Source organism: Schistocerca cancellata, chromosome 4 (genome assembly GCF_023864275.1).
Source record: "Schistocerca cancellata isolate TAMUIC-IGC-003103 chromosome 4, iqSchCanc2.1, whole genome shotgun sequence".
Lineage (NCBI taxonomy): Eukaryota > Metazoa > Arthropoda > Insecta > Orthoptera > Acrididae > Schistocerca > Schistocerca cancellata.
In genome coordinates this window covers 900,993,487-901,013,675 of record NC_064629.1, presented here as the reverse complement: position 1 = coordinate 901,013,675, position 20,189 = coordinate 900,993,487, and the positions used below count along the sequence as shown (strand labels likewise).

Here is a 20,189-nt window from a genome sequence, read left to right as displayed (position 1 = left end):
GACGATGCAAAGGTGTTGTACACAGTCAGTTGCTTTCATAATACGATGCGTACAATGTTAATTCCCTGTAATTTTTTAAAAAGTAAGCTAACAGATTTTTGTGTTTTCCGATGCGAAGATGGTAGTGAAGCTACCGAATGGTCGTCACTATTTACAAAATTTTAATGTTACATTCAGTTGAGATAATAAATACAAAATTTATGAAAATTCTTAAAAACTTTTATTGAAAGTTTTTGAAATTTTTAGCATTTTTTACTTGATTATCATCTTACGATCGCTTTCTCCTACTCTAACAATGTCACACATATTCCCCGTTATGCAATACTCATTGTTCGATTTAACTCAGACTAACGAAAGGCAAATATAGATTTACTGCAGTTTCATACACAGAAAATCTTTCGCAATTATTGACTTTCGTATTGTGATCCTTTTGAAGGTAGTCTGCCGTGAGCGGAAGTTGTATACCACTTTTACGGAAACCAGACTGTAGTTATAGGAGTAAAAGGACTTGAAAATGTAACATTTGGAGAGAAGGAAGTGAGATAGGTTTACAGCCTGTCTCACGTGTTTTATTATCTGTACGTAGAGTGAGGAGTAAAGCAAACCTTTGAGAAAGTTGTGAAAGGAAATAAAATTCAGAGAAAAGAAAACTTCAAGGCCTTCAGTTAACTCTTTTATGGATGATGTCTTGAAAACAGGTTACAATGTTAAGGCCTACGAAACTGATGCATAAGAAATGGATTGTAGTCGAATAATATCAGACAATCGGGAGGGAGACAAGTCTTCACTACTATTAATCTTAACTACAACAACAGTAAACCCATGTACTTTAACAATTTTGTAAAGGTGAAGTGTGATGAAATAACGTCCCTGTAACATGTTTCTGAAAATGGCTACTCCTGTAATGAGAGTGCAGCAGAAACATGAAAATCTACTGGTAAATCATTATCGGATTGAATAGGAGCGGTTCTGATTAATCTCTCATATCGTGTAAGCAAATTAGACTTGGGTTCCGGAGAACGACGGCTCAAATCAGTGGCAGATCCACTTAGATTTAGGTTTCCCCTATATCGCCCCAGGCAGATTCGGGGATTGTTCCATTGAAAGGACTCGGCCAATTTCCGTCCCCATCCTTGAAACCATTCGAACGTGTGTTTTGTCTTCAATGACCTATATGTTGATAAGACGTTGAACTCTAACTTTCTTTGCATTCTCATAATGCGGTAAAACAAAATGTTGTAGTACGAAGCTTATCCTTCGCATAAAACAGTGTGTCGCAAGTTCACCATACGATTCTTGTTTGATTACATAGTATGCCTCCTGCGTTCGGCATTCGCTTACCTTTCTAAGTTCGTCTATCACGTATGCGAGACGTTAACGAGCTGTACTAAAACAATCAGCGAAAGGAATTAGTTTCCCGGAACCGCTGTTTCCAATAGTGAATCCAAGAATCCATAGACTGTGGAGAAGTTTTGGACCGATATTGAGAAAGTATTGGCTAAACTTCCAAAGCAGGACATCAAAATCTTATTGGGTGATTTCAGTGCTCAGATGGGTAGAGAAAAACAATACTGGAAAACCGCAGGAAAATATTCCGCCCATAAATTTACCAACAAAACCGGAAAAAGGCTTATCGAACTATGCCAGCAAAACAACCTTAAAATCATGTCAACATCATTGAGGAAAAATCCCCGAAAAGAAAATATTACGAGATCCCCAATATAAGAGCTTGGTGAATATCAGATTAAACATGTTGCCATCTCGTATCCTCTACAGAAGAAAGTTCATGACATGGAAGTCCATAGGGGTCGAAACGTAGATTCAGATTATTATCTAAGACGTGATTAAAATTAAATTTATACAAAAGATAGTCCACAGCAGGAAAGCGTACCTGTAGAAATATGACACCAGAGGAATCAAATAAACTAAAATTGGAGAAGAAATGGGAAAAGTACAGGCAGATAGTTGTGAAAAATTTCACAGTAAAATAATCCAGAGGGTAAAAGACTTAGTCCCCCAGAAGAACAACACAAAACATATATGATGGGATACAGAGAGTGATACAGCTTTGGAAAAACTAATATAGGATTTTCTTAAGTACAACAGAAAGAAAACACAGGAAAATCTTCAATACTTTCATAAAACTACCAAACAAGTGTCGAAAATCATTGGGCAAACCAAAAGAAAATACCTGAAAAACCAACTAAACTTAATCAAATGGCTCTGAGCACTATGGGACTTAACTTCTAAGGTCATCAGTCCCCTAGAACTTAGAACTACTTAAACCTAACTAACCTAAAGACATCACACACATCCATGCCCGAGGTAGGATTCGAACCTGCGACCGTAGCGGTCGCGCGGTTACAGACTGACGCGCCTAGAACTGCTCGGCCACAACGGCCGGCCCTAAACTTAATCAAAGGAAAGTTCTGCAACTACGATACATGAGAATTTTACATAACTTTTGCAGAAAAATTTCGCGGATACAGCCCAAAAAATTTGTTTTTCAAGAAGTCTGATCAAAAATTTGCACTTAGTAACCTGGAAAACTGTAAGGAACTGGCACATTTTTTCCAACACCCCTTAACTGTGCGGAACCACCTTTGAAATTCGCTAAGGAAAGACCTACTTTCACGCACCTTGAATCATCCCCACCAACACAAGAAGAAATTCACAAACAAATTATTAAATTAAAAAACAATTGATCATCTGGTGAAGATGGGATTATTGCTGAGCTACTGAAAGCTCTAGGACCAAATTCCCTCAGAGACTTAACCCCAGATCATTGCAGATATTTGGGAGACAGAAAAATTACCTCAGGAATGGAAATGTGCACTTATTCATCCATTACACAAAAATGGCGTAAATAATTATCGAGGCATATCACTACTTCAGGTCACGTACAAAGTTCTATCAGCCTGTTTCTTCAAAGAGCACAAGAGCAATTAGAAAAAAAGAACTGGTGTATACCAAGGTGGCTTTCGCCCCAGTAGATAATGCACAGAACAAATTTTCAATCTGAAGACCGTGCTAAAATACAAAGCAGTCAGAAACAGCCCAATAATTAGCACGTTTGTAGACTTTAAAAAACATACGACTCATCTGACCGACAAGTACTTTTTGATGTCCTTGAAAAACAAGCGTTGGATGCAAAAATCCATAACTTATAAAAGAAACATTGACAGATACTACCTCCAAGGTGAAATTCATGGGTGAAATATCCGAGCCCTTCCTGATCAAAACTGGTGTCCCATAAGGTGATGGTCTGTCTCCTCTCCTATTCAACCATCTGCTGGACAAGGTCATCTGCAAATGGGAAACGAAATTGAAGAATAAAAACTGCTGGAAACCAATACAGTAGGGTGAGTCAAGGATAAAGTAAGATTTTCATGGTCAGCTTTTCTAATGACTTGGCCTTACTAAAGTATGATGAGATAACAGCATTCGAACAGGCTGAAACCCTTAAAGAATATGCAGAGAAAGTTGGTCTGCAAATACTCGTATCTTTCCTAAAGTTTTAGTTCATCGCCACAAAAACTAACATCCAAAAACTGACTACAAAATATGGTCATATCAATAGAGTTCCACATCTTATATACTGAGGTGACGTCCTTGAACCTACGGGGTGAGAGAAAATGTCACAAAACATTCGCCTCCACAAACTAAAGAGAGTCAATGGAAGAACCCACAACGTTTACAATAAAAAATGCTTGTCCTAAAACACTAAAATTAATCACTATAATACAATATAAAAAACTGAAGTCTTGTATGCCAGTGCAACTCTGATGTCCACATAAAAGGTGACCTAGAAAGCTTATTAAAGGAAGATCGCAAAATCATCAGAAAGACGCTAGGGCCAAAGAAAACAGAAGAGGGCTACAGATTACAATCTCGTCAAACAACTGAGAAACCATCCAAACTTGCAGCAGACATCAGAAAAAATGGTTCATATGGCTCTGAGCACTATGGGACTTAACATCTGTGGTCATCAGTCCCCTAGAACTTAAAACTACTTAAACCTAACTAACCTAAGGACATCACACACATCCATGCCCGAGGCAGGATTCGAACCTGCGACCGTAGCAGCGCGCCTAGATACGCTAGACAACCGCGGCCGGCGGACATAAGAAAAAGGCGATTAAAATTTTATGGGCACACCTCTAGGCTTCCCAGACAAGATTATGTACAAAATTCTTAAATACATAGAAGGACTTAGAATTATAACCTGGGTACAGGAGGTCAAAATGGATCTATAAAAATCTCTGATACATTTTTCAGATATTTTGGACACGAAGGTATTTAAGCAGAAAGTGAACAGATGGTAAGATTAGTCAGAGAACGAAGCTCCGAAGACAGCAGGAAGAAAATGGGCAGAGGAGAGGAAGAGTGCCCATACAAAAAAAGTGAGAGCAGCGTGCAACAACGAAAGGAAAAGGAATCAAGAACATTACCTTGGTCCAACAGGGTCTAGCTGCACGTAATAAATTTTATATATACACACGGTGAAAAATCAAAAACACACACACATACACACACACACACACACACACATATATATATATATATATATATATATATATATATATATATATATATATATATATAGAGAGAGAGAGAGAGAGAGAGAGAGAGAGAGAGAGAGAGAGAGAGAGAGCGAGGGAGAGAGGAAGGTACATTGATCGTGACCGGGCCAAATATCTCATGAAATAAGCGTCAAACGAAAAAAACTACAAAGAACGAAACTTGTGAAGCTTGAAGGAGGAAAGCAGATGGCGCTATGGTTGGACCGCTAGATGGCGCTGCACTAGATCAAACGGATATCAGCTGCGGTTTTTTTAAACAGGAACCCCCATTTTTATTACATATTCGTGTAGTACGTAAAGAGATATGAATGTTTTAGTTAGACCACTTCCTTTCGGTTTGTGATAGAAGTCGCTGTAATAGTCACAAACACATGGATCACAATTTTAGATAAACAGTTGGTAACAGGTAGGTTTTTTAAATTAACATATAGACCGTAGGTACGTTTGAACATTTTATTTCGGTTGTTCCAATGTGCTACATGTACCTTTGTGAACTTATCATTTCTAAGAACGCATGCTGTTACAGCGTGATTACCTGTAAATACCACACTAATGCAATAAATGCTCAAAATGATGTCCGTCAACCTGAATGCATTTGGCAATACGTGTAACGACATTCCTCTCAACAGCGAGTAGTTCGCCTTCCGTAATGTTCGCACTTGCACTGACAATCGCTGACGCATGTTGTCAGGCGTTGTCGGTGGATCACGATAGCAAATATCCTTCAAATTTCCCCACAGAAAGGAACCAGGGGACGTCAGATCCGGTGGACGTGCGGGCCTTGGTATGGTGCTTCGACGACCAATCTAGCTGTCATCAAATATGCTATTCAATACCGCTTCAACCCCACGCGAGCTATGTATCGCACATCCATCACGTTGGAAGTACATCGCCATTCTGTCACGCAGTGAAATATCTTGTTGTAACATCGGTAGAACATTACGTAGGAAATCAGCATGCATTGCACCATTTAGATTGCCATCGATAAAATGTGGGTCAATTATCCTTCCTCCCATAATGCCACACCATAAATTAATCCGCCAAGGTCGCTGATGTTCCACTTGTCGCAGCCATCGTGGATTTTCCGTTGTCCAGTAGTGCATATAATGCCGGTATACGTTACTGCTGTTGGTGAATGACGCTTCGTCTCTAAATAGAACGCGTGCAAAATATCTGTCATCGTCCCGTAATTTCTCTTGGGCCCAGTGGCAGAAATGTACACGACGTTCAAAGTCGTCGCCATGCAATTCCTGGTACATAGAAATATGATCTTGATGTAGCATTCTCAACACCGACGTTTTCGAGATTCCCGATTCTCGCGCAATTTGTCTGCTACTGATGTGCGCATTAGCCGCGACAGCAGCTAAAACACCTACTTGGGCACCATCATTTGTTGCAGGCCGTGGTTGGCGTATCACATGTGGCTGAACACTTCCTGTTTCCTTATATAACGTAACTATCCGGCGAACAGTCCAGCCACTTGGACGATGTCGTCCAGGATACGAGATGCATACATAGCACACGCCCGTTGGGCATTTTGGTCACAATAGCCATACATCAACACGATATCGACCTTTTCTGCAATTGGTAAACGGTCCATTTTAACACAGGTAATATATCACGAAGCAAATACCGTCCATACTGGCGGAATATTACGTTTTACCACGTACTTATACGTTTGTGACTGTTATAGCGCCATCTATCACAAAGCGAAAAAAGTGGTCCAACTAAAACATTCATATTTCTTTTCGTACTACACAAATATGTAATAAAAATGGTGGTTCCTATTTAAAAAAAACGTTGTTGATATCCGTTTGACCTACGGCAGCACCATCTAGCGGGCCAACCATAGTGCCATATGGTTTCCATCTTCAGGCTAGATGAGTTTCGTTCTTTGTTGTTTTATCGTCTGATGCTTATTTCGTGAGATATTTGGCCCGGTCACTATCAATGTGCCACCCTGTATATATCAGTACGTGTGTGTTCGATTTTTCCACCATGTACAAACTGTAGGGATTGGTGGGTGAGAGGACACAGAACAAAAATGGTCTAACGAACCCATGCCCAGAAATGCATTGTTTCCATGCTAGAGACCATTTATTCAATCATACATTGTTGCAGAGACTGGGGTCTAATACGCCCTGTACCATGCAGCTACAGTTACACTGTGTGCTGAAAATGGTTTCCATGTGCCTGAACTCAATCGTGTACGCGCCATAGCGTGTTCTGTCTCACATGCTCACGTTGGCCAGTTATCTGGAATGGACTCTGCATTCACGATACTTCTGAGATGGCCCCATAACCAGAATTGCACGGGTTGAGATCGAGTGAACGAGCAGCCCATGCAACTGGACACTCTGGTCCAATCCATCGACGAGGAAAGACAGGATCGAGATGCATCCGACGGATAACGGCGAAGTGTGCTGGAGCACCATCATGTAGCAGCCGCTTAACCATTCGAATCATTAAGCAGGGGAGGCAAATTCACCCGCAAGAAACGCCGACAGTTCCGGCCTGTCAGGCTACGAGGAAGGAGGACTGGTCCCAAAATACGGTTGACAATTATCCTGGCCCACACATTCCGGCTGCACCGATGATGATGATTCGCTGTCACCATACCATGGGGGCTCTGCATACTATCCCCTTCGCATGAATGTGGCCTCATCTGTGAAAAGGATGGATAACACCAAACCCGGAATCGTGGTTTTCTGGTGAAGAAACCTCTGACAAAACTATTCACGATGTGGGATATGTTGTGTCTAGACAAGACAGCCTAGACACAATGAGAGGAAGCCGAAAGGCACGCGATTAAACTCACGCAGGCTGGCGTGAGGTTTGAAACAGGAAACGTAATGAATGCTATAAAGAAAAGTAAGTAGCTTCTCGAATACTTAACTTTAATCCACATTTGTAGAACATCGCTCTTGATGATACATTAATAGAATCTCAATATCAATTGAATACGGCGCCTTGCTAGGTCGTAGCAAATGTAGCTGAAGGCTATGCTAACTATCGTCTCGGCAAATGAGAGCGTATTTGTCAGTGAACCGTTCCTTGCAAATTCGGCTGTACAACTGGGGCAAGTGCTAGTACGTCTCACTAGACCTGCCGTGTGGCGGCGCTCGGTCTGCCATCACTGACAGTGGCGACACGCGGGCCCGTCGTATACTAGCGGACCGCGGCCGATTTAAAAGCTACCACCTAGCAAGTGTGGTGTCTGGCGGTGACACCACAGGAAGTCTGTGGCAAGTAAGTCCTGCACACGCTGTAAGTGATAAGAGTAGTAACAACTGTCATGGAGAATGTTTCACAATGTCGTCTCGCATACCCTGTACTGGCGGACCAACTGCCTTGTGCTGACACGGCGGCCGCCTTCCACAGTATTAATCGCATTTTCCTCCAAGTCTGGTGTCCGAACATTTCGGCACGTCCTTCATGATTTCCTGCTTCCTAAAGCGACACTGTTTCAGAAAAATGGTGAAAGATTGTTGCAAACTTTGAATGCTAAGCTTGTTGTATGCGGGGATAGGTCTCCTGATAAAACCTAGCTGCCCGCCACCAGCTGCCACTTGCCATTCCGTAAGTCACCACGTCAGCAAGCTCTCGATTCGCATACAGAACCATTGCTTACAACGTTGTACTACATCGACTACAAGGTGCGTCAGTAAGAGAAGTGAATCGGACACAACGTTACCAATTAATATGGCAGGAGTGGGTACTAGGGCATGACATATAAGAAACAGTATCGCCCTCTAGAAGGAAACCATGCACACTGTAACTGTGGCTGCGTGGTACAGCGCCTATTGGTCCGCACTCTCCGTAACAAAGTATAATTGAACAAATGGTCTTTAGCATGGAAACCACGCGTTTCCAGACATAGGTTCGTTAGACCTTTCTTGTTCCGTATCCTCTCATCGATAAATCTCGAGTACACGGTGGAAAAAATCACTCTGCACCGTCACCTAACCAGACAAACATTACTTTCAGCACGAAGTTGTATGTTTTTTTTTTTTTTTTTTTTACAGAAATGAAAACCAGAGATGAAGTTTAGTGATAACATGTAGTTCAATGTCCTAAACACAGTTATTAGTGGCAGATAGTTCACAGAAACTTAAGGTTTATGCATGACAGGCAGTACGGAAAACACACACACAAATAAGCAGTAACGCCACGTCCGATGAATCTGTGTCACCTCAACACATCTTCGAAGTTGCCACCGTTTTCATCAATACACTTGTGGAGACGGTGATCAAGTGAGCGTTTCACATACAGTAAAGTTTTTACACCTGTTCCCGCACACCCAGTGGTAATACGATGTTGCATAGCCTCTGGTGTCGTAGAGGTTTCGCGGTATCCCCGTTTTCGCTGCAAAAAATGGCGTCACATCGGAGGACCCGGCTGTCCAGCTCACAGGATTTCCCCTTCCTGTCCACCCAACTGGTAATACTGCATCCACAACATCCCTGGAAACACGTGCGTAGCATGTGGGCCATCCATCATGCTGGAAAAACACTGACGGACGTGTTTCCAATTACATGGCCTCCTTGCTATGGGGTTGTGTGTCTTGGAGAAGTAGTGCACATGGTCCTCCAGTTAATGTACACTAATAAAAAGAGGAAACTATAATATGGGCACCAATCACGCCACACCAAATATGACACCCTACTGCAGTTGATGAGCAACTGCCCAAAGCCAGTGGGATTTTGCACTGACCAGTAGTGCATGTTCCACAGATTCACATGGTCATGACTTGTGAACGTTGCCTCATTCATAAACAATGTGCTACGTAAGAAGTCTGAACGACCTTGTAATCACTGAAATGCGAAACGACAGAATTCAGTGTGGGGTTAAAAGGCATTCCCGTACAGTTCTTGGAGGAGAGAGATATGATACGGATAAAACGCATGCCTATGCAAAATTCTCCACACACTACTACAGCTCATTGTAGAACCGCGTGCAATCACCTTAGCAACCAGAACAACAATTTCATAGTTGTTGTTAGTTGCTATGTTTCTATGCTGATGCTTTCTGGGTGTCCAGCTGCCTGGTTCCATGATACTTGTGCAGATGTTATAAATGGTACGACGTGAAGGACGCTGTCGATCAGCGTAGAGTTCAGCATATACTGCTACAGCTGTGGTTGTGTTTCTGTGACACTCACCGTAAAGTAATTATTATAATGGTTCAAATGGCTCTGAGCACTATGGGACTTAACATCTGTGGTCATCAGTCCCCTAGAACTTAGAACTACTTAAACCTAACTAACCTAAGGACATCACACACATCCATGCCCGAGGCAGGATTCGACCCTGCGACCGCAGCAGTCGCGCGGTTCCGGACTGAGCGCCTAGAACCGCTCGGCCACCGTGGCCGGCCGTTATTATAGGTCAGCTTGTCAACGAGACGGCCACAAATGTCACGAGCCACACTAAAACAGGGAAAGCATTGTCCGAAACGCACGTGAAGAGCATCACAGTTTATTAACCTTTTCGACGCTGACAGTAGTGCAGCAGGCCCTTGTAGGAGACAATAGTAGACTGAACACTGTAGGCAGATCGTGCGTTCTGATAGTGGCCTGGATAGTGCAGGCAACCAAAGCCCAGCACATTGCGGCAGAAACAGCGGCGCCGCGCCATAGCCATCCTTTAAGGTCTAAGATCAACAACGCACTGGTCGTGTGCTGCGGCGGTTGGCGTGTCGGCAGCTATCACTTTCTGCAGTGTAATATGGAATACCAAGCAGTGGTTGCCGTTCAATCGCGGGTGCACGTGGCTAACGCTGTCGGTCGAGGAAAACCCGAGGACCACGCGGTCACGCGGTGGCGTGGTTGTCGACTTTGGCAAACCTGCATAGGAGACAACATACGATGTCTTGTTTCACGCTTCACTTTTGCCACGATCACGCCGTGATGGATTTCGACACAGAGAAACTTATTTTCCTACTAGAAAATCGTCCAGCCGTCTGGAATATGAAGGTGAACGAATACACTTGAAAGAATTTTAAAGTATAACCATTGGAAAGAGATAGTAGATATACACTCCTGGAAATTGAAATAAGAACACCGTGAATTCATTGTCCCAGGAAGGGGAAACTTTATTGACACATTCCTGGGGTCAGATACATCACATGATCACACTGACAGAACCACAGGCACATAGACACAGGCAACAGAGCATGCACAATGTCGGCACTAGTACAGTGTATATCCACCTTTCGCAGCAATGCAGGCTGCTATTCTCCCATGGAGACGATCGTAGAGATGCTGGATGTAGTCCTGTGGAATGGCTTGCCATGCCATTTCCACCTGGCGCCTCAGTTGGACCAGCGTTCGTGCTGGACGTGCAGACCGCGTGAGACGACGCTTCATCCAGTCCCAAACATGCTCAATGGGGGACAGATCCGCAGATCTTGCTGGCCAGGATAGTTGACTTACACCTTCTAGAGCACGTTGGGTGGCACGGGATACATGAGGACGTGCATTGTCCTGTTGGAACAGCAAGTTCCCTTGCCGGTCTAGGAATGGTAGAACGATGGGTTCGATGACGGTTTGGATGTACCGTGCACTATTCAGTGTCCCCTCGACGATCACCAGTGGTGTACGGCCAGTGTAGGAGATCGCTCCCCACACCATGATGCCGGGTGTTGGCCCTGTGTGCCTCGGTCGTATGCAGTCCTGATTGTGGCGCTCACTTGCACGGCGCCAAACACGCATACGACCATCATTGGCACCAAGGCAGAAGCGACTCTCATCGCTGAAGACGACACGTCTCCATTCGTCCCTCCATTCACGCCTGTCGCGACCCCACTGGAGGCGGGCTGCACGATGTTGGGGCGTGAGCGGAAGACGGCCTAACGGTGTGTGGGACCGTAGCCCAGCTTCATGGAGACGGTTGCGAATGGTCCTCGCCGATACCCCAGGAGCAACAGTGTCCCTAATTTGCTGGGAAGTGGCGGTGCGGTCCCCTACGGCACTGCGTAGGATCCTACGGTCTTGGCGTGCATCCGTGCGTCGCTGCGGTCCGGTCCCAGGTCGACGAGCACGTGCACCTTCCGCCGACCACTGGCGACAACATCGATGTACTGTGGAGACCTCACGCCCCACGTGTTGAGCAATTCGGCGGTACGTCCACCCGGCCTCCCGCATGCCCTCTATACGCCCTCGCTCAAAGTCCGTCAACTGCACATACGGTTCACGTCCACGCTGTCGCGGCATGCTACCAGTGTTAAAGACTGCGATGGAGCTCCGTATGCCACGGCAAACTGGCTGACACTGACGGCGGCGGTGCACAAATGCTGCGCAGCTAGCGCCATTCGACGGCCAACACCGCGGTTCCTGGTGTGTCCGCTGTGCCGTGCGTGTGATCATTGCTTGTACAGCCCTCTCGCAGTGTCCGGAGCAAGTATGGTGGGTCTGACACACCGGTGTCAATGTGTTCTTTTTTCCATTTCCAGGAGTGTATTTGGAGGTTCAAATGGCCCTAAGCACTATGGGACTTAACATCTGTGGTCATCAGTCCACTAGAACTTAGAACTACTTAAACCTAACTAATCTAAGGACATCACACACATCCATGCCGGAGACATGATTCGAACCTGCGACCGTAGCAGCAGCGCTGTACCGGATTGGAACGCCTGGAACCGCTCGGCCACAATGGCCGGCAATGTTTGGAGGAAAAGAACTGTCGTAAGATGAAAAGCTAGGTAAGTTGTTGGGGCTTTATTTATGTGATATCATTAAAGATTTTTAGTGTGTTTGAATCTGGGGCATCAGATGCTAAGCGAATGGATCGAGCCATTGTAGTGGATTGACATTATAAAGTAATCTGCTAGTACAACACTGCTGTGTATAACTGATCGGATTCCTCTTCGAGTGGTCCTTTCTCAGTATCCTCCAAATTATTTAGTGATGTGTGTAAATTGTGCTCGAAATTAACACCGTGTCTTTCACGCCTTAAGTTGTGAAGTACACAAGCTTTAACCTTTTTTTGCCAGGTTTATGTTAAGATTTAAAGGTTGATGTAATATCCGCCATTTATCAGGCAAAGATCCAAAAGTTCATTCAACGTACGTACGTGCTCTCCTGAGCCAATTATTAAGTATCCTTTTGTTTATACTTAAATTATTTCCTGCATAGGTCGTAACGTGTTGTGATAGGCCGAATGCCTCGTCACCGACAATGAAATAAGAATTTTCCCGTAAGAACCTTCTACTTCATCATTAGGTATTCCTAAATTTACATTCACCAGTTGTTTGTATAAGAACGAATCTTTGAAAACTGACGAATCACTACATATTCCATGTCCCTCAACATTAACATACATGAATTTATAACTTCTGTCACAAAGTGCAATTAAAACTATCGAGGAAAATGTTTATAATTGTAATAAAGTGATTCTATGTTGCCTGCTTTTGTTACACTCATATGCTCCCCGTCTATACTTGCTATAAGATGAGAGAAATTTCCTCTGGATTCAAATTTTTTGTGCTATATCTAATCAAAATTTTGTCGTCGGTTGGGGAAAGCATTCTGCTTCCATCTTGATCCATATCGCCTGACAAACTTGTTGCACTATTTCGCTGACTGTTATCTTTCCCGGGCAAAAGACGTTATGTATGCCAGCAAATAGCATCCAGAAGCCAAGTACTTAAAAAATATAATACATTTCATTTCAGGTATATCTCTGCAAAATAAACGGAAGATCTGAGAGATAGTTGTGTGAAAGAATACCGGAAACTCAGCAGTTTAAAACAGGGATCGGGTGCTACACGGAAATCCACGTACACCTCCGTCTACTCGCTTCCCTGTCTTGCAGACGCTGTTGCAGGAAATGAAGTACGGACTACAGTTCGAGTCCAACTGAAGTAGGACAGAAGGACACAGAAGCTGAGTCTGCTGAACAACAACATGACACTTCAGAGTACATGTCCACAAGATCGAAAAAGAGAGAGGCTAATGACACAGATACTGAGAACATGAAAGTACAGGTTGTTGGGGTACTGTAGGAAAGTGTAGCAAGAAATGACGATGGCCCTGATAGCCAAATCCTGTTCACATTTTTGAATGGATTTTAAACAAGTACCTGAGCATCTGAAGACAATTACCGGAATCGATATTATGGAAGTGAAAATGTATGCTTCTTGTCAACAGAACCCTCCACCCGAGAACTATCCGCGGAATATCAGTTTCGTAACTACTATCCAGATGTCAACTAGCTACACACTAATATATCAAAATATAAAAGACAATAGATCTCCAGCAACTTCATCTCACATATCGGATAATTCCGAAGCAAGTGACCAAAATGAACAGCCCAACATGTCCGATACTGCAGACAACCAGTATTAAGTTTCAATAAAATGGAAATGTCGTGTAGCTAGGGCCTCCCGTCGGGTAGACCGTTCGCCTGGTGCAGGAAAAAGTTCCGGAAGCAAGGTTAAAGTAAATAATAATAAGGAACCAAGTGACTTTTATTTTTCTTCTGTTCGTTCTCGTTCAAGGTGTTGTAGTGGTTTCACATATTTAACCAACACCCATTCTTTCAAAAATGATCTTCAGCATGTTGCCATAGTGCTTCTTGTGGTTGCGATACGTGCTGATTTTTGCATATTCACACTTCATATAAACGCGGAATTCTATCTCGTTGTCCGACCCAAGCGAGTGGATGACATAACTAATATATTTTCCCAGTAACCAGCTAATGGCGTTGGTTTTTAATTTCGGAAAGTATGTCATGTCCGGTCTCAGGAGGAGCGACGGCGTTATATATTGCGTAGAGGATCTGGTGAGAAAGGCGATTTGTTGCCTGATCCAATTCCAGTTATGCACATTGCCACCACAGGTGAATCTGTGGCTGAGTGTATCCACCAGATTGCATTTTCCACAAAGGTGTGTCTGGTTTAAACCGATCCCATATAGTCTCTCGTTGGTGCTGATGACATTATTAACTGTTTTGTACCATGCGGAAATAGCGTCTGTAGATAGCCCGGCATAGTTGATGTTCCGCCATACAGCTTTCCAGTCACAATTTGGGAATTTCGTTTCAATTTTGTTTCTACCCTCATTTAACTTCCTTTCAAATATGATGTCGTGCGCTGTGATACGTGTGTTGCTTCTGATTTCGTCACTAAGATAACTTGCTTCGAGGAAAAAGTTCCTCACATATTGCAGACGGGCGTTAATCCTTCGCACATCAATCGGTGCTTGCAGGCTATGGGGTGTCACAGCCTCAAAGAGCTTCACGGTTATACATTGTGGAAGTTCTCTGAGTATATGGAAAGTCCGTTTGAGGAAGAGAGCAGACGCTTTATTGCGAATATCCACCAAACCAAGGCCCCCGTTTCTGACATCCAGTATAACCGTAGTCGCATCAACCCTGAATATGTCTCCTCGCCATAAATAATTGGTAACAGTGGACATGATCCCTTTCGCTACTGGTTTAGGGATTGGAAATACCTGCGCAGTGAAATACGCTTTAGACAAAACGCAGGAGTTGATGAATCTGACATTTTGTACCAGGTCCATAGTTCGATGGATGTTCTCCATTACAGCACCATGAACTTTCCTCCTAGTTTCCGTCCAGTTAAAATCAGCCATCCGCATCGGACATGCCATTAAGGTGATTCCCAAAGTTTTATGTTTGTTGTCTTGTTTTGCCCATGCCAGTCGAAGGTGATCTAGACCCCGTAGATTTAATATTTGACTTTTGTTTTCATTTGCTGTCGCTCCCGACGCTAGACAATATCTTTGGATTTCTCTTTTCAGTGTAACTGTCTCCTCCTTATTCCTTATTACAACACCCACGTCATCAGCATAAGCTCGTATGACAGTTTTCTCACCACTCAATGTTATGCCTGTTAATCTTGCGTGGACAGTGCGGAGGAAGGGCTCTAATGATACTGAAAATAAAAACATTGATAAGGGACTGCCCTGTGGAACCCCTCGCCTTATCTGTATGGGTTTAGATGTTTGGCCGTTGATTGCAATTTTCGCATTTACACCTGTTGCAATATTCCTTAGCATGTTCACAATCTGGGGGTGGAAAGCCATTCTTGACAGCGTCGCAAAGAGGTATCTATGACTAACGCGGTCAAAAGCTTTGTTGAAATCGATAGAGATTAAAGCACATTTTATACTTGTCACTGAGGTAATTGCAATGACGTCTCTGTATGCAGATAGACTTTCGAATATCGTTCTGGTCGGAGAGCAAGATTGGTGATGACTCAATATTTTGTTGGAAAAGGCAGAGAGTCTTTTGTTGATAATACGCGAAATTATTTTGTAATCAGAATTTAGTAGAGAAAGAGGCCGAAAATTGTTTAAGTTGGTTTTGCCTTTACTCTTAGGAATCAGTACTATTTTACTTTCCTTAAACTCTGCATGGACCGTTTTTCCGTTCAGGACCTCATTTGCCATGGAAGTGATCTTATCCCCAATTATAGACCAGTAGCGGGCATAAAACTCCACAGGGAGGCCATCAAGTCCCGGAGATTTTTTGAGAGGTGAGTTACGCACTGCCTCATGCACTTCATCTTTAGTAATAGGTGACAGGATGTCAGCGTTGTCTGTTCCCGACAATTGTGGACCTAAAATAGTGAGAAAATCCGCGAGAGCTGCATCTTCCACTGTGGTAGGGGCATATAAGGTTTCATAGTACCTGTGGACTTCGTCCAGTATTTCTTTCTGGCGTGTGAGCTTTGTACCAGTATGCGTCTGGACTTCATCAATAAAAGTTTGACGTCTATTTTTAGCATGCCACACCAAGTGATACAGAGAAGCTGTTTCATCTGCTATGACTGATGTGGCTTTCGATTTAATTTTTAGTCCCTCCATCTGTTGCCGTTTAATGCTTAATAACTTGGCTTTTATTTTTTTGATATCATTCAGACGAATTACGTCATCATGTGCCTGTTTATATAAGTCTCTTAAAACCTTATAATAAAACTCCATTGTATTCCTCAACTCCCTGTGCCTCGCTGCAGTATACTGCATGACAACTTTCCGCAGCCTTGGTTTAGCCCACCTTGTCCACCAGTCAATGACTGTTGGGTGCTTGTCTACTGTGCGGAGGCACATAGTCCACGCAAACCTTACTTCCTGTTCCAGTTCTTCGTCAGTTAATACAGAGATATTTAAGTTCCATTGGCCTCTGAATCGACGGGTTGGCTGTACACTTAGATTAAAGCAAGTTAAAAGTGTACTGTGATCGCTAAAATACACTGGAATAGTCCCAACGTTTAATAAATAATTTTGCAAATTTGATGACACGTAAAATCTATCTAGTCTGCTGCGAGAGTGGCTGGTTATATACGTGAACCCGACTGACGTCGGGTGCTGAAGTTCCCACACATCCTTAAGGTGTAGATCACTTACTAACTTTTTTAACTGTGGCGAGTAGTTGAAGTTGAGTTGTTGATCTTTCTGGTTTAAAACACAGTTAAAATCTCCACCTAGTATAAGAGAACACGGAATTTTCCTCAATAAATAAATCAGTTCATCTTGAAAAAACTTCGCACGATCCAATTTGTGGGAAGTTCCTGATGGGGCGTAAAGGTTAATCACTGTCACATCGAAAATTTTTATGCCTATTGCTCTTCCTGATTCTAGTCGTTCGATTTCAGTCACCGGAATGCCTTCCCTTATAAGAATGGCTGTACCGATATTGGCTTCCGTAGAAACATTAACAATTTCAAAAAAGCCTGGGATCCGAAATTCCGCTACCGCAACTTCTTGTAGCAACGCGATATCTGTTCCGGACTGGTACAAGAATTCTTTTAGTGCTGCCAATTTCAAGGGTGACTGTATTTTATTAATGTTAATAGTAGTAATGCTATAAGCTTGCAGCACAGACATACCGGAAGAAGCTATTTGAGATGAGGTTCGGTATGATTATAGCAGCAAACGTGCTTCCCTACAAGGCACGATCTTTACAAGCTGTGTGCCCATTACATGTACTAACTGCCTAGAAAAATTTGCACTGCTTTTAAACAAATAGCTTGAGAAGAAAAGTATCCTGAAATCCTGACAACGCATTGCTATAAGTCACTGTGGCCATTCTCTTTCTCCTCGTCAGTGTTGGCCCTGATGACTTCATATTTAATATTCTTTTTCTTGATGTCTTTCTTCTCTGGTGTGACTTTCGCTTGATGACGCGTGACAGCAAGACCCGGTGTCTGTCGCAGCCGCCGGCGGTGGCTGAATGGGGCAACGGCCGTGGCTTGCGAGTCGTCAATGTTTGGTTCCGGCGTGGTGTCTGTTGTGTTGTTTTGCTGGCGAGGCGGTGATGCTTGTGTATTTCCTCCTTCGGCGCGGCGTTGCGCTTCGGAGTCAGCAGGTTCCTTACCTGGTACTTCCTCGTACGGTTCGCACTGTATGGGTTGTGCACTTGATGCGGTTATTTCAGCCGTGACCTCAGGCTCAGGGTCACATTTCCGTGAAAAATCACTACCCGCTGCGTCACTATCTGTTCGTGGCGGTGTAAGTCCTTGGGCGGAAGTGGGAGCCACATCGACCTTCATTCCATCTCCTTTTTCCACTTCCAACAGATCTTCAGGACTTGGCTTCGGCCTCCTGGCAACGGGTGTTTCACAGGAAGAGTCCTCATCAACATTTCTTTCAGTGTCCTCTAGCGGACGCTTTTTTGTGGGAATCTCGCTGTCACGGGACGGAATTTCAGCAGTTAATGCAGGTTTTAAAGACGGAAAGTCATTAACATTAAGTGCAACATTTTCAGAGGTAGTAACAGGCTCCACGACCGCCGCCGGCTCTTTTGTATTACTGGCTGGCAACAAATCGTTGAGTGTCAATTTCCGGCGTTGCGTAAGGTTATTTGTTAGCACAAATACACGGCGAGGGCAGTCCTGACGGAGGTGACCAGACTCGTTACATACATGACATGTAGGGGTTTGCCCTGAGTACATAACATGTGCCTTGTGCCCGTCAACAAAGATGTGGGAGGGAATGTTTGCTTTCACTTCCATCTCCACGGAGCAAATGCCGTTAAAGCACTGCAGCTTGAAATGCGAAGCCCACCTTTCGTTGACTATTTGCCTGACAACCCCATACTTTGAAAGGACATCTTTAATTTTCGAATTGTCTATTTCTATGGAAATATTCAAAACCCTAACATTCCTAATTACAGACTCGGAATTCCGGAGTTTGACAGTACTTTTAGTACCATCACGGTGTATAAATTCCGTTTCATAACCAAATTTTGCCAGAAAGCGGTCTACACTCGCGGAATCGTTAAACCTTACTAAAATGCAGTATTCATGAGAGTCCAGCTGCGTGGTATGAACAGATTCAGAATGAAGGCCAATTACCTCGGTAATCCAGTCGTGTATTTCAAGTGCAGAGGGCTGTACTCGCCGGGTGTACTTGTCGAAGGTGAAAATCACGGTGTTTTTTCTCACGGAGTTTGCCATGGTGTTCTGCAGCGAAGAAATCTCGGACAACGCCGAAATCCCAACGGCACTTCGTAGAAAGATGACACGAAAGAAGACCAAATGCTCAATTGATAACGCTTAATTCACGTGCAAAACGTCAATAAACGAGCACAAAACACGAAAACACTGGCGTAAACACTGAACGTTCACGGAGAAAACTTGAGGAGCGTGCGACCGCTGCGGCAGCTAAAGCCAGACTGAAAAATGTGGAACGCTTCACGATTTTGCGTGTCATCCTTGCGCAGGGGCCATGCTAATCTTCTCTGTATCGTTCCAATTTTAGTATATGTACCGCCGAAGCGAGTACACCACTCAGCTACCGGGGCGGACAAATGAAAATGTTTGTATCATTGAGCTATATACTTGATTATATGAAACCTTCCGATCTTAAGATATTTAAATAGAATAGTAACCTGCTTACCTGATTGTTACCAGCAGCTTTTCTACAGGGTCTATACAAGAGCGCAAGTTGGTTGTCTTTCCTGTTATTATTATTCTAATTTTGGAATGTTAACATTCTGGCGTAGTTAAAAAGTTTATCCTCATGGTATCTTAAGTCCTTGTAAAAGGCGACAATAGTTACATTAATATTTCTTTTCTTCAGGAAAGGATGCACCCAGTTTACAAGGCTTCCGGTTCTGCGGGATCTTTCCTGCTTCAAACGACGTATCAAGAGCAAAATGACCGCAGACACTTTCATTTTGGTTTCTTATTTCCAACAACTGGAACAAAAATGTAACAATTCCGTCTATCCGCAGTATTTCGATCGAAACGACTGAGTGAACAAGAAATGAAACTGGACCTGTACAATAGACGGACACGCGTGTCGGGCCAGGGCGCTGTAGCCCGCGGATATCGCAATGCCGCCACTGTCGTGGTTTACGGTCCAGCACATTGTAGCTAGCGATGGCGCCCGCCCACCGCGGTAGTCGGCGAACCAGTGCGTTGTTGTCTTCATATTTCATAATGTATCAGATTTAGAACAATGAAACCAAGTCTTCCATCACAAATTGTACGCCTAGTTTCTTTTCTGCAGAAGATACATACGTACACAGTTTGCAAAAACCGAACTTTGTGTTGAAAGAGCATGAATTATTCACTCACGTGCATTGTATGAGCAATACAATTTTTCACGTTTTGTTTATTTCTGGAAAAAGGTGAGAC

At 43.6% G+C, this 20,189-nt stretch overlaps 1 non-coding gene across 1 annotated transcript; it reads right to left on the bottom strand.

Moving 5' to 3' along the window:
* Positions 1–19,225: 19,225 nt before the first annotated feature.
* On the bottom strand, positions 19,226–19,332 carry LOC126186553 (U6 spliceosomal RNA). The gene has a single exon (XR_007537625.1). It is a non-coding gene; the product is annotated as a U6 spliceosomal RNA (small nuclear RNA).
* Positions 19,333–20,189: the final 857 nt, after the last annotated feature.